This window comes from Gracilinanus agilis, chromosome 1 (genome assembly GCF_016433145.1).
Source record: "Gracilinanus agilis isolate LMUSP501 chromosome 1, AgileGrace, whole genome shotgun sequence".
Classification (NCBI taxonomy): domain Eukaryota; kingdom Metazoa; phylum Chordata; class Mammalia; order Didelphimorphia; family Didelphidae; genus Gracilinanus; species Gracilinanus agilis.
This window is the reverse complement of record NC_058130.1, coordinates 572381501-572396754: the sequence shown is the minus strand read 5'-3', so window position 1 is coordinate 572396754 and position 15254 is coordinate 572381501.

The window sequence follows — 15254 nt, the reverse complement described above, 5'->3', positions numbered from 1 at the left end:
GGGGGGGGTGTGGGGGGGGGTTGAAGGGGAAAGGTGGAGCATGAATCATGTAACCATGTTAAAAATGAATATTAATAAATGTTAAAAAAAAATTAGAGACTGCTTATGAAAGTGTTAAGCATGGCATTATGTCCTTGTGTAGTCAGAGTCTTATAGTTTTCCCCTAATAGAAACCTTGTTATGAACTAAGGGAAAAATCCAACAGAACAGAACTGTTAGGAAAAAGGGTTTTAGCAAAAAGAAAAAGGAAGAATGAAGAGATCTCATCAGAACACTGGAGGTCACTGTTGCTTCAAACAAAAACAAATGTAAAACCCTTTTGGGGTGTTAAAGAAATTATTCAATGGGGTCTGGAAAAATGATGTTTTCTACTATTCCGACCAACTTACTGGATGACAGATGGCTGCAGTACATTTTTAAAATATATTACGTTGGGGGGAAAAAATGTATAACAGCCCTACCCACGCTTACTGTTGTCATAGTGATGATAAATGATAGGGTAATGTGCACTGGGAACCTCACAGGTCTAAAACTGGGGCTGGAGCGTAAAAGAGAGAGTCAGCAAGATGGAGACAGAATCTAGCAAGACAAACAGAGACAAATGGACGGAGCTAGTTTTCAATTCAATGAACACCCATCCAATAGATCACCATGGCACTAGGCACTTTAGGGCACATAAAAGAAGGATAGCATTTGACCCCAACCATCTAGCTAGTGCCATGGTACAATAGTTAACAAAACAAAATGGCATATGAGTAACTACTCAAAGGAGTGACACAAATGTATGTCTAAGAGTTCAAAGAAGGAAGAGAAGGAGAAATATGGTCTGCAATAAGAAGTAATGTTGGCGTCACCTTTTAAGGTAGTGAGAAGAGCAACAGGATGGGTGTAAAGTAAGGTGAAGTATATAACGTGTGAAATGGTGTCAAAATACTGTCTAGGGCATTAGTCTGGGTACATCTGTTTCATTTCTAGCTCCAGTGCTATTTTTTAACTAATTAATTTATTTGTTTGTTATATTAAAAGTCCCAAGTATTTCCATCCTGCTCATCCTTCCCCACACTAGAGAAGGCATCATTTGACAAAAAGATATATGTATGTATTAAAATATAGTTTTATTAAATATTATATATGTAATATATAATATAAATAAATATAATATATATTAAAAAATAAAATAAATTGCTTTTCCTATTTATCAATTCTTTCTCTGGAGTTAGGCATACATAAGTCATTCTTCAAACAATATTTCTGTTGCTACATAAAACGTTTCTTGGTTCTGCTCATTTTACTTCATTTTCATGCAGGTAGAACAACAGTCAGTCCCTCAACCTTTCTTATCTTCAGTTTCTTTATTGACAAAATAAAAGTGTTGGACAAGATAAACACAAGCTGAACAACCTTCAGAGGCAACTCCAGAGTGCTGGGAGCTAAATTAAAATGTAGTTGGGAAACATTCAATAAACCTTTTTTTAAAAATACAATAGGACATAAATAATGTTAATTTGTGGTTTTATAAGTCAACAGGCACTGGAAAAGATCTTTATGCCATATTTAATAGCCTCTTCTATTTGGATTTGATACCAATGGACTAAATGATCTCTAAAATTCCTCTCAGCTCATCTAAGCCTCTTATCAGGAAAGTCTTCACTAATAGTATTCACTGACTTGATATATCACTTTTTAAGGCTTGCAGAGCATTTTAGCTACATTACTTCACTTGGGTCTCACAACAACCCAGTATAGTAGGTACTGTTGTTATACATTTTACAGATGAGGAAAACTGAGGTTCACGAGAAGTTTAGAGAACTAAAACATCTGGCCTAGAGTCTAACAAATAAATATGAGCAGTGAACCAAAGCCACGATTCCATCTATTATATCATATAACCACTAATTTAATTTTAATTTTATGTGGAAAGGTATTGATGAAAGATCTAATAAAATAGGAACTGGATAAGTAGAAGAGAGAGAGCCTTTAGGTATTTGGAGAGTCATGGAAAAACATAAGCAAAGGAAAGGGCACAGAAATAAGCATAACTTATTCTAGGGACAGCAAAGAGCTTGGTTAGACATCAAAGAAGCTAAGGTCATTCACTGCCATTGCCGTTTGTCCTGACTTTCTCTTGCCATTGGGCTTCAATGATTTTGGAAGGGTGAGACTTTGTGCAACTCTCTCTCACTTAAATCCACTTCAAGTGCAAATCAAAACATCACCCTATGATGTCATTGTTCCTCTTTGAAAATGAAAGAGGAATAACAATGTGTATTGAGATATATGGACAGGGGGAGATATATAGATATAGGTGTAGATGTGTATACGAATATATATTGGAACATACATCCAATCCACATGCATGCACATATGTTTGTGATTACATATGGTCCCCAGATGGCATTGACAATAAGGATCTAAGATATGACTCTCTTTCACAGAGGGTACAATGAGGACCATGCTTGTTCTGCCACCAGCCTAGCTGAGGAGAAGAATGGGGAGGGTCCAAGATCGCCACGGTTAGACTCTCTCTATTCCACTCTCTAAGAGGACTATTAGACTAAATGTATCTGCCATCCCTCAAATATCTCTAGCCCAGGAGTATAATTCTAAGACATTCAGAAGGAAAGCTGCTTCCTTAACTGGTTTATACCAGTTAACTTAGTTCCTTCACACCAAACACTGACACCAAAGACCATCACAAATATCTAAAAGCAAATAAATCCATTTATCCAAACAAAATGGCAAAGTTTTGAATGTAAGATCTTAGGAAAGCTATACAAATTAGAATAGACCCAAGAAAACATAATAGTAAAGGAGCTCTGGTTGTCATCAAGAAATACTACTTTAGCTCAGACCAGAAGATAAAGAGAATGATCTCACCAAAGGAAAGTCATCTCTCATTCTCTAAAGTTGCTGGAACAACTCTAGCTTTATCACTGGAGATCAAAGGACATGACAGGGGACCCAGCTGCCCCCTTGCATGCCTGTGGCACTGGAACTCCAATCTGCCTTTTATTTTTGCAACAGCTTTATCCAAAATCTTTTCCTTTTTTTAAAAGAACTTCCCCTTTGAGGTATCTTGATTATCAATATTTGAACATTGGGAATCTATATCTATAGTAGATTTCATAGAGTGGCATTCCCCCCAGAGCCATTTCCCAATACCCACTTGCACTGAGAGGATGATTACCAAAGTGTTATTGACTTCTCCCTTCAGGAATTAGGAGTAATCTTAAGGGGTACTAAGATTTCCAATACTGTCACTCAAGAGTCTCCATCTGATTTCTACCCATTGGTCATCATTGTCTTTGGGGCTTTTGAAAATGGGTTCTACTTTTAAGTTAAACTTCTTATCCTAGTAAGGACTGAGCTAGAATACCATGCAAGAAATATTTTGGGGATTATCTGAAACAATCAGACACACCTATTGTCCTGTGTTTAATTTTTAAAAACCAATTCCGAAGCACTTAGTCCAACAATGAAGCAGTCAAGTTTCAGGAGCTTCCAGGCTTAGGAAATCCTAGAGGAAGCCTGCCATTATGTTTGTACCAAAAGGCATCAAGAAAAGGAGATTTTTTTTAATGAGATGAATTTTTGAACATAATGTGAAAATCTGTTTCTCTTAAATAATCACAATTATTATAATATATTACATATAAAAATCATATATTATTGTTACATATTGTGTTATATATAAAAATAAAAATAAATGATGACAAAAAAGAACACAAGTAGGGTTAATAATAATCATATCAAAAAAGAAAGAAAAGAATATTGACAAATCATTTAAAAACACAAATAAAAAGAGCAAAAGAAAATGCAGAATAGGACCCAGAAAAACAAAGCAGTATTGGAACTACCATTTTCAATTTGAAATATATATGTTTTAAAAGCTGATTGGAATGGAGATTCATGATTTCATATGTGGTCCTTTTTTTCTGTTCTTTGAATGTGGAAATGTTCATGTTTGTTAATTCTTATGAAGTTCATAGTAATAAAAAAGAAAGGAAGGGGAGAGAAAAATGTTAAGTGAGTGGAGAGAGAGTGTTGCATCCCTCCCCCAAACTGACAATGTTGTTGGAAGAGAGAATTAATGGGAGGCAATGCATAGAGATACACCAAGGATAAACAGAACCACAGATGCAGAAAGACAGCTCATGACTCCTTAAACCAGAAAAGAATGATGGATATGGATTCAAGAAAAACCTTCCTATATGTAGAATTTTTCAGCTTGTCCTTTGGACACAAATATTCTCTAGACATGAACCTCATTACCATCATATTCTAAACTTAAGTCCATTCTTCCTCTGGACTTTAGATATACTTCTTAGAAAGTATGCCTGAGTCAGGGCGGCTAGGTAGCACAGTGAATACAGCACCAAGCGCGGAGTCAGGATGATCTGGGTTTGACCCAATTGCCTAGTCCTTACTGCTCTTCTGTCTTGGAATTAATATTGATTCTAAGACAGAAGATAAAGGTTTGGATTTTTTAAGTATACCTGCATCTTTGAGGGCAAAAAAAAATTTTTTTTTGCCAATTGTTTTTAATGTAATACATTAGTATGTCCTTTAAATGCTAATTAACTCTGACTGATAATCAATGGGAACACATTTCCTGGAGTCTCATGAGCAACTGTACTAAAAACCCCAGACCCTCAAGATCATCCTTAGAACTTTGAGAAAGTTAGTTGTCAGCTTCCCTCTGGGAATATAATTTATCAGTGCCCATGGGGTGAGGAGAGTGATTCCAGAAGAGATAGTGTAAAAATATCATAGATCCAAAGCTGGCCAGGACCCCACAGGTAATCTAGTCTAACCCCTTGATTTATAGAGGAAGAAATTGGGACCAAGATAGATTAAATGAATTGCTCAACATCCCATAGGTAGTGAGTAGAAGAGCCAGGATTTAATCATTATTGATGAGAATAAATCACTCAAAACATTTCACATCTGTTCTTTGCCTTCTTTCCAGTTTTATCTACAAACATCCCTTGAACGTTTTAACTTAGCTGGATTTCATAGCAAATTGTCTATATTTCTTTTCGTCTGCAACTCCTTTTCCCAGTATTGTTAGTTGATACTGCTCATAATCTTCTGTCATATTCCTCCATAACATGCTTTGCAAATGAGCATTAATTCTAAATTGGTATTGTTCTTATCTGCCACATCTCTCTACCTAGAAAGATTATTTGTCTACCAGCTCAAATAATATGTAGGCTGTTTCAGACTCTTTCCTATGAAGGAAAAATAGGAAAAATCAAATGGTTAAAAAATGCTTATTGTCTAGAATATGTTATGCATTTGAATAGGTACTGCATTACATTATTCAACTAAGAAATGTATCTTAAACAGACGCTACAAATGGGCAGTGATCTGAGCCCAGTTTTGAATAGAAAGAGGAGAGTATGATGGGCTAAATTTAGGAAATCGTACAGCACTCTCAATTATCTCATGCTGTTCTACACTCAGACATATACCACCACCATAACACCACCCCCAAAAAAAGCATTACTTTAAGTCATGCTTTTTGTTGTTCAGGTCCAACCCTTCAGAACTCCATTTTGAGAGGTTTCTTGGCAAAAAAAATACTGAAGTGGTTTGCCATTTCCTTCTCTAACTTATTTTACAGGGGAGGAAACTGAGGCAAACAAGGTTAAGTGATTTGCCCAGGGTCACATGGTTAGTAGCTGTTGGTGGCCAGATTTGAACTCAGAAAGAGAAGTCTTGCTGACTTCATGGCCAGCATTCTATCTACTTACACTACCTACCGGCCCGGCCCTCAAGTGATACTATATGGCAATAAATCCTGAAACATAACCTCCAAAGAATCAATGCTACAATTAAGCCAAAAGGCAATGGTAGAAATATATGGACATCGTATTACCAATGATGACTTGTATGCAAAAGTATGCCATAAAATATATTAAAATTACATAAAATATACTAGGGAAAGGAGTGAGGTCAGTCATGTAGTAAGAGTAAAGGTCTTAGAGCTTTATTTTAAAAACACATAGAAGAAGACCTTCAGCACTCTGGGCAGATTTTCCATGGAAATGCTTATAGAAAAATATGGACAAGAATCACCCAAAATGAGGTGTATAGATGAGTTGTGATCTGAACCATTGTAGGTTGTGTTCTTGGAGGTTCAGCTCATATTATCTTAATCAATAAGACCATAATCCAATGGAGATACATATACTTTACATTGGTTAAAGAATTCTTTTTTTTTTTTAAATAAACTCTTACCTTCCACTTTAGAATCAATACTGGCTATTGGTTCTAAGGCAGAAGAGTGGTAAGGACTAGGCGATGTGACTTGTCCAGGGTCACACAGCTAGGAAGAGTCTGAGGCCAGATTTTAATCTAGGACCTCCTATCTCTGGGCCTGGCTCTCAATCCACTGAGCCACCCAGCTGACCCCAAGAATTCTTGAAAAGTGATGCAGCCAGTCTTTATTTTTGTTCATTTCACAGTTTTGGAGTCAACAGCTTGTTTAATTAAACAGTTGACTGAAGATGCTATGACTGTTAACAGTGTCTTCTCATTGTCTTCCCTTCTAACTTGGATTTCCTGTTCCCCTTCCCCTAATGGTCATATATCTAAGTACCCTCAGGCAGCTAAGGTGACTATTATATCTCAAGCCATTTATTTCCTATTCAGACAGACCTTTTCCCTTTTTCTGATATTCTGAGGTGTTCTCCAAATGTAACACTTTAGGTGCTCTTGAAAAAAATATTCATCACATACAGATGTGAAGCTTCTGGATAGAGAGCAAATCTTTAGCCTCTCTCCTCCTAATTCTCCAACTATATTTTCCAACAGAGTTTCTATCATTGTCCTCTGTGCCTATCTTTATATCAGTCATTAAATATTTTTGAAAGCTGACCTAGTTTGGAAGATCTTAGAGATTTCTTGGTAGAATTTCTTTATTTCTTCACCTTTTACAAGAAAATTTACAGCATAAACTGCAGGTACATTTATGGTGATCTGAGAACTACAAGGTGAAGTGGCAGAATCTAGCTAAATAAAGTTTTTTGTTGTCCTTGAGCACACAATGAAAGCAATCCTGCCAACCCCTTTATCTGACTTTCTGAAAGAGAAAAAAAAATCTGTGAAATATGGTGGTAAACATAGCTGATTTAGTATTAGATTTAGAATAAGAAAGAAACTTAGATGTCCTCTAGTTTAACCCTTTCATACTAGATTAGAAAACTGAGATCTAGTAGACTAAGTGATTTGCCAGAAGTCTCATACTATGCCGGGTGGTAAAGTCAGAATTTGAACCCAGTTCCTCTGGCTCTATATACAGATTTCTTGGAGTTTGGAAATATGAATGCAGGTCCTTGCTTAGCTCTTCACTACTTGTATTATCTTGAGCAAATCTTTAGGCCTCAGATTGCTCATTTACTAAATAAGGAGATTACACCAAATGAGCTATAAAGTCCATCCCAGTCCTATGTGTAATCTTTTTATCCTTCCACTTAGCTGAAATTTCCTCATGTCCTCTGGTTTTATTTATAGGGGAAAAGTCCAATACAGTCATTCACTGATATGTCAATCAATTTGAAAAAGATTAAGAATAGAAAAATAGACATTCTATTTTATTAGCATAGGGAACTCCAGAATGAGGAAATTCCCTCTGCCAATTCAGGTAAATTTCTTGGCAACTAGGATGGCCCAGCAATAAAAAGTTGAATGACTTGCCCAGGGCCACACAATCTACATATTTCAGAGGCAAAATTTAATCTTGGGTCATCCTAGCTCCAAGGCAATTCTGTATCCACCACTGCATGCTAGCTCTATAATAAGATTAACAAATCAACGTTTGTAGGTAGGATTAATAGTAACAATTATTGTTATGGCCAACATTTCTAAATTGCTCACTTTATGTCAGCCAGTGAGCTAAACATTTTATAGCCATTGTCTCATTTGATCCTTATAACAACCTTGTGAGGCAAGTGCTATTATTATCCACATTTTATATATGAGGAATCTGAGACAAACAGAGGTCTAGTGACTTGCCCAGATCACAGAGTTAATAAGTGTCTGTGACTGGATTTGAGCTCAGATCTTCCTGACTCCATGCCTGGTGATTTATCCATTGCAATACCTACCTGATAAGAATGATGAAAGCCTTAGAACCTTGACCCTTTTGTGACACACTACCATCATCACTGCAGAAACAGACTGTACAGAACTGAAGACTATTCTGTGTTTTTGTACATTTCTTGGTTTTCTGGGGAAAAAATAAATTAAGTTAAATTAAATTAAATCATCTGTTGGCCTGAGTTTTCTTCAAGATCCAGCTCTGGTACCACCTCCTAAGAGAAGCTTTTCCAGATTCCTCCACTTTGTGATCATTTTCTACTTTCTCAAATCCCCTCATATTTACTTTTTTCTGAGAATGTTGTGCCTCCCCCTCTTCAGTAGATACTTACTTCTTTGAGGCAAGCATTGTTTTTCCTTTTCATTTGTGTATCTCTGGTGGCTATTCAGTTAAATTAAACTGAATTGGATTGGCCCACCCCCTTAATAAGTCTCTCTTCACATTGATTGATGCTGTTCCTCTGACAACAGACAAACAGATCATCCACTTGAATCCTCCCAAGTTGAGAATACTTGTCAGAGCTTGCATTTTGTTGGCATCATCTCTTAATACTTTTGAGTTTTGCCACACCCTGATGAGGCATCAGAGTTGAACATCTGTGAAAAGGCCTCCCCATAAAGTCTATTAAAATTTAGGTGTGCGTTTTTTTCTTTAATCTGACTCAGACTGTCTGGTTATTATTTAAGACCCTCTTCTAATTCTTTCCAGTCCCAGGCCTAATAGTACTTTTGTCTAAAATTGTTGAGGATTAGAGAAAAAGTGATTTTTTTTTGAAGCTGGATAACTTCAAAAAGAATGTTAATATATATATATATATATATATATATATATATACATACATACACACACACAAACACATTCACATACACAGTGGTCTCAAAAGGTCAATTTTCTGTTATTAAAAACATAAAATTACACTGACTTTTGGGGCATACTTTATATTTATAAACATCAAAGGCCATCTTATAATCACATCTGCCAATTCTTTAGGTGTTCTCTGATGGAGTTCAGGCAACTCTGATGATAAAACATTAAGAGCACTTTTGTATTTACCTAGCTTTCCCCATTTATCATGTAATTCAATTCCCTGCTTGACTTTTTTTTAGAGTTATATAGATAGCTAGAAATATATGTACATATATGTACATATGTAAGTAAAATGCTGGGCTTTTATTTAAATTGAAGTATTTCCATATTAACACTTTCTCCAGATATCAAAAAATGAGTATATAAAGTTCAGATAATTGTCTGCTATATGTAAGTGATTGACTGTAAGTGATCCTATGTAATAGGAATATAAATAAATAATTGACTGATTAAAAAGTACCCAATTGCTTTTAAAGAGTTTACATTATCCTGGTTTGTCAGAGAGGTCAAGGGTAGAGGAGTAGAACCTAACAGAAATGCAGATAAAATACAACCAGTTTGGAGACAAAGAAGAAAACCAAAGTGCTCTAGGAATCCTAGAATTTCAGAGTCAAAAAGAAGGCACCTTCTCTAATCCTAACCTCTTAAAAACAAACAAACAAAACAAAACAAACAAACAAAAAACCTTTACCTTCTGTCTTAAGTCTCTGTTCCAAGGCAGGAGAGTGGTAAGGGGTAGGCAGTTCTGGTTAAGTGACTTGCCTTAGGTCATACAGCTAGGAAGTGTCTAAGGTCACATTTGAACCCAAGTCCTCCCCACTCTAGGCCTGGAGCTTTATCCACTGTGCTTTTTAGCTACCCCTTTAAGCCTAATTTTCAATAGAGCCTCTCCTTAACAAGTGAAACCTGTTACCTCCTAAGAAAAAACCTGGTACCTCCTAAGGCATCCCATTCAAATTCTGCACAGATTTATTAGCAAATTCTTCCTCACAGCAAGCCTAATTTTGCCTCTCTAAGACTCCTACAACAGTTTCTTCTGCTTCCCTCTAGGTCCAGTAATAATAAGCCTGCTCTCTGAATGACCACCCTTGCAGTATTCTAGACTAAATGTTGTGAAGTATTTTAATAGATGTTCCTATGGCAAAGTCTCCTCTTTCCTCCCAGTTTGGGCCACAATTTCAGTTGTCAGTGGCCTCCCTGCAAAATTGAACACAGTTAGATCAAATGTGATCTAATAAGGGCAGAATATCACTATATTCTATAACCTCCCTAGATCAGGACATTGTGTCTCATAATGTTACCTAGACTACTATGAGCTTTTTGGATTTTTGGATCATACCTTTAATTCCTTTTGAGCTTACACTCCACTCCAGTATACCTAGATCTTTTATCATACCAACTACTATCATCATTTCTCTCTCACCCAATATCTTTGAAATTGATTTGCTAAAGTATATAAATTTACATTCATCCTTATTAAGATTTCATTTTCAATCATTTACTAAGCACGAACTATGTGGTCATCACTATTGCTATGGATAGAAAGACAGATGATCCCTGCCCTCAAGGAACTTATATTCTGCTTGGGAGATAATACACAGATACAGAAATATGTATTATCTTTCTCTTGATATGTGTTTATATAGAGAGAGAAAGATACATGTTATCTACATGTATGCAGATAGAGAGATAATAGATGAGAGAGAGATAGAGAAATGGATGGATGGATTTATGGATGAATAGACAAATAGATGGAGAGAGAGAGAGAGAGAGAGAGAGAGAGAGAGAGAGAGAGAGAGAGATCACTGAGTTGCCAAGACCTAAGATCACAGAAACTTTGAATGCTGATTCTATGCCTTTAAGATCATATAGAGAAAGAAAGTTCATTGGCATTCTAAGAACTATATCCTTAACTAACATACTGAGAATTAGACAGATAACAGATATTCTAAAGACAATTGGTCTATTAATAGCCATTCTGAGAAGAGCTTAACAGTCATTCTGAGAAAAATTCAGTTTGTTGAGGAAAATTCTAGTGGTTTCACTAGCCTCAAGAAAGAGATTTTCTCTCAAGTTTAGGGGCACTAAATAAGATGAGAGAGAAAAATATAACAAAAGCATCTTAGTGAAAAAGTCAGGTGCCCTCTTCTACTTGTTTGATAATTTTTTGCATCTTGATTCTGTCATTTAATATATTAGTCATCCTTTCTAGACGTTAATAATCTCCAAATTTGGCATCTATTCTACTCTTACTTTTATCTAAATCATTAGAAAATAGGTCCAAGGATATATCCCTGATAAGTTCCATTAAAGACCCCTTTCCAAGTCACCATTGATCTTTTAAAAATTCTTTAAAAACAAAAATGAAATACAAAACCAAAACACTAAACTTCTCACTAATTCTTCGTTCTTTGTGGCAAGTTGCTATTTTTTTGTAATAATGTTATTGCTTATATGGCACATTATTGATAACAATACACATTACAAAATTAGAGTATTAAAAAAAAACTATTTTTAACTACTTTTCCAGTATGATCAATTCAGTCAGAAGCGAATCCATCTAAATGTCTTATTATCCATAGTTATTCCTTTTGTCCTTAAAACAAGCACAAAATATTTCTGAAGTGTTTTCAGCTAAAATAAAAGTATACTGTATTCTTCTAATCAGTCTAATTGCCTTATCAAAAAAAATAGGCATAAATCTAATCTTGAATCTATATTGTTTCTCAGAGGTTACTTCTTTCTTTCTAAATTCTAACAAGTTATCATTTTAATACTTTTTCTAACATTTTCTGAAATTAATGTAAAGTTTGCGAATAGTTTCCATACTCTGCCCTTCTCTGTTTTGAAAACCAGGGAATTATCCTTTTTCTGTCAGAAGCCACTCAGAGAAATAGGGTCTTTAGTAGGGACTTTTTATCTGGACCCCATCAAGATCAACGCAGTTTCAGCAAAGTCCTGCTTTTGTTTTCTGTGGCCTGAAAATCAAGCCACAGAATGGATGGATTATCCAAAATTTTTACCCCTTTCTGTGACTCCTTCTATTATTGAAAGCATTATAATTTAGTTTTTTAGGATAGCTTCAAGTTTTATAGAAAGCCTCGAAGTACTCTATAGTAAACCAGCAGTTAAGGAGTTAACAGTTTTTCCCCAAGCCAAAAATGGCAGAAATTAGCAGAAGCTGCTCTGTATCTTTTCTCCCTGCTTTCAGACATGCCAAGGACACTGTAAGGCAGATCCAGACAAATTCCACTCTCACTTAGGTATTTTCCAATGACAAAATACACCCCACAATCTTAAAGGCCTATTCTTTAAAATACCTTTTGAAGTATGGAAGCTTTTTCTAAAATAACTCTTAGATAAGGTGAGACTCATTCTTAACCTTGGACCTTGTCTCATCAGGGCATAATCTTCATGAGAGAAATTTTTGTAAGCTATATGCCAAATCATGATGTAATTTTGTAACCTTGGGTATTTTCTATACAGCTGTAATTTCAATTGTGCCTTGTAAGAAACTGTTCTTGGAAAAATGGTATGAAATAAAGAAAGTTCAGGGGCTTTTTGGAGCAGCCATGAGCTAACCTGTTAGCCTGGCAGTTCCCAATCATTTTGCTTCGTCCTTATCAATCTGATGCCATTCAAACACCATTCAAATCCCTGTTAATATAGAGCTGGACCTCTATATTTTTTCCACTCCTATGGCTTTTCTGCCTTTTCCTAAATCTTTGACACATCAAAAATGGCCATTGATAATAACATCTGCCAAGCTTTTTTCCAATACCTTAAGATGCAGTTCATCTGATCTTTGTGATTTCAACTCATTGAGAGTAATCATGAAATTCACTTATGTGGATTTCAAATCCCAGTTAACTGCTGTTGCAATGTCCTTCTAAGTCCAAAAATAATTAATTCTCTTTAGATAAAATCGAAGAAAATTCATTGTTGATATTCCATCCACCTTGACGTAGCTAGCAATTCTGACAATTTGAGGTTGGACTAAATGACCTTTAAGATCCCTTCTAACTCTGAGTCTAGGATCATATGAACCTTTCCCTTTTTCATTCTTGCTCTGGGGCCATGATAATTTCAAACAAACAAACAAACAAACCTTCCTGTGTTTCTTAGCTTTCATCTCCAGCCTCATTTAATCCTGGACTTTGGTAAAATTTAAGATGAGATAGGACACTTTCAGCTTGATGAGATCAGGGAAGGTTCTAATGATTCTGATTCTTTGAGGAAGGGAAGGATTCTGAAGAAAGTTCAAGAGGAAGCACTTCAAAGCCTAAGGGGTAGTCTGTGTGAATGTATACAGAGGAAGAAAGTGTTCTAACATTTTCAGGGAACAGCTAGTAGACTAGTTTGGGTGGAATAAAAAATAAGTGAAAGTGAATAATATAAAATAAGGTTGGAAATGGAGGTGGAATCTAACTGTAGAAGACCTTAAATGCCAGGAAAAAAAGTATGACTTATCCCCATGGTAAAATACCATCTTTTCAAAAGTTTAAAGAAATCATCAGAATGAGTACTAAACAGATGCAGAAGAAAAGAAATGATGTCACATGAGTCCACAAAAACTTTTGACTTCTTCAAAAAAATATAATGGCAACAAAAATTAATTTACTGGCACACGACTACTTCTACAATTTTGCTTGTGAATTTCTAATGAAACTTGAGAAGGCTACCTAGGTAAGCTGGTTTCTATGCAGGTAGAATCTAAATACCATCTATTCTAGTTAACTACATAAATGAAATGATTATAAAATGAGAAACTATTGGAGGTTTCAAGTTGAGGTTATAGTTGTAAGGATTGTAAAAATATTTTAAAGAGAAACAAAATGGAGAAAAGAAGAGTTAACTAGAGTGGTGCAAAGAGGGGCCTCTAATCTAAAATAATTATAGTGCAGAATAGAATGTAAAATACAAAACTTCTACTAAATGTAAGTACCTACATATACCTACAAAATATTATTAATTACACCAAGCATAATGTAAGAGGTTTCTCCAAATGGGTTTCAATGTTCCTATAGTGCTTTGGAGTCCAGAGACTCTCTTTCATGGTAAGAAAATGTCCAGATTACATGTCTGAAAAGGATAAAAAATAGGCTCTATAACACAGGAGGCTTGAAAATTAAAGTTGCAATAGGAAGTTAGAGAGATGGTCAGTTTTTTTTTTTTATTAGAATAACCAGCATGGGAGAGTTAAAAGGAAAAGAGACAAGAGACTAGAAAAATAGCAGCATCTAAATCTTGCTGAGGCCAGGTATGTCTAGTTGACAAAACACAGGGCAATCAGAGTACTGTGCAGATAGAAGTAGTAATTCTATGAAAAGAGACAGAGAAAACGAACAATAACCTGATGTGGTATTTCTTCCCTCTTGAATCTTGTGTAGCCTCTGATTGCTTCTGGAGCCTAAGACAAGCAGCAAGCTCTACCATATTGGGCTGAGTACGAAGGGGAAATGTTTAATCAATGCCATTTCCAACACAGTGTAGTAAGTTAACATAGCAAAGTCCTTGTTCCTGCTGTGTTGAAGATGCAGGACAAATGGAATGAGAGCTGACAGACATTCTCATTGAGGGACGTGAAAGGTACCCATCCTAGGGAAGAAACACTTGCTACCTGACTTCATTTCTTATTGGTAAATCACTATTCTATTTTCCTAAATACTTTTGTTTTGGATTTGAACTCACAACTCTTTATTTTTGGTCTGAGCATATCACATGGAGAAAATCAGAAAAGGGATAACAAACTATAAATATGAACAGATGCTGTCCATGTACCTTGAACCTGGGTATAGATTATACAGATTTCCTGTTGAAGGACTAGGCTTAAGCTACAAGTCTAGAACTGCCAGACCTCCCCATAATCCATAATCAGTTCTCATAATTGCTCAACCATTCCTAGCCTAGTGATTCCTGATCTTCAGAACTGTCTCTGGTTTCAACTAAAAACCATGAAGAGGTCCATTGATTGTCTCACATGGCTGTTGCTATAAGAAAAGAAAATAATTGGAAAGATCGAGTGCTTCAAAAAGTTAAATCAAGTCATAGATATAAGAACTATGTATTACTTAATAGTAATAAGTAGAAAATAATTTTTATTATTAAATTATGATTTTATATCTCAGATAAGTCTACCTGTATGACTCACTTAAAAGTAGAGCCAAAATTAATTAAGCATATTAAGATTCATGAAAGAATTTTTTTTACCATGTCTGTGATTTTAAAGGCTGGATCTGGCATTCGAAAACCTGGATTCAAATTCTACCTCTATAACTTGCTA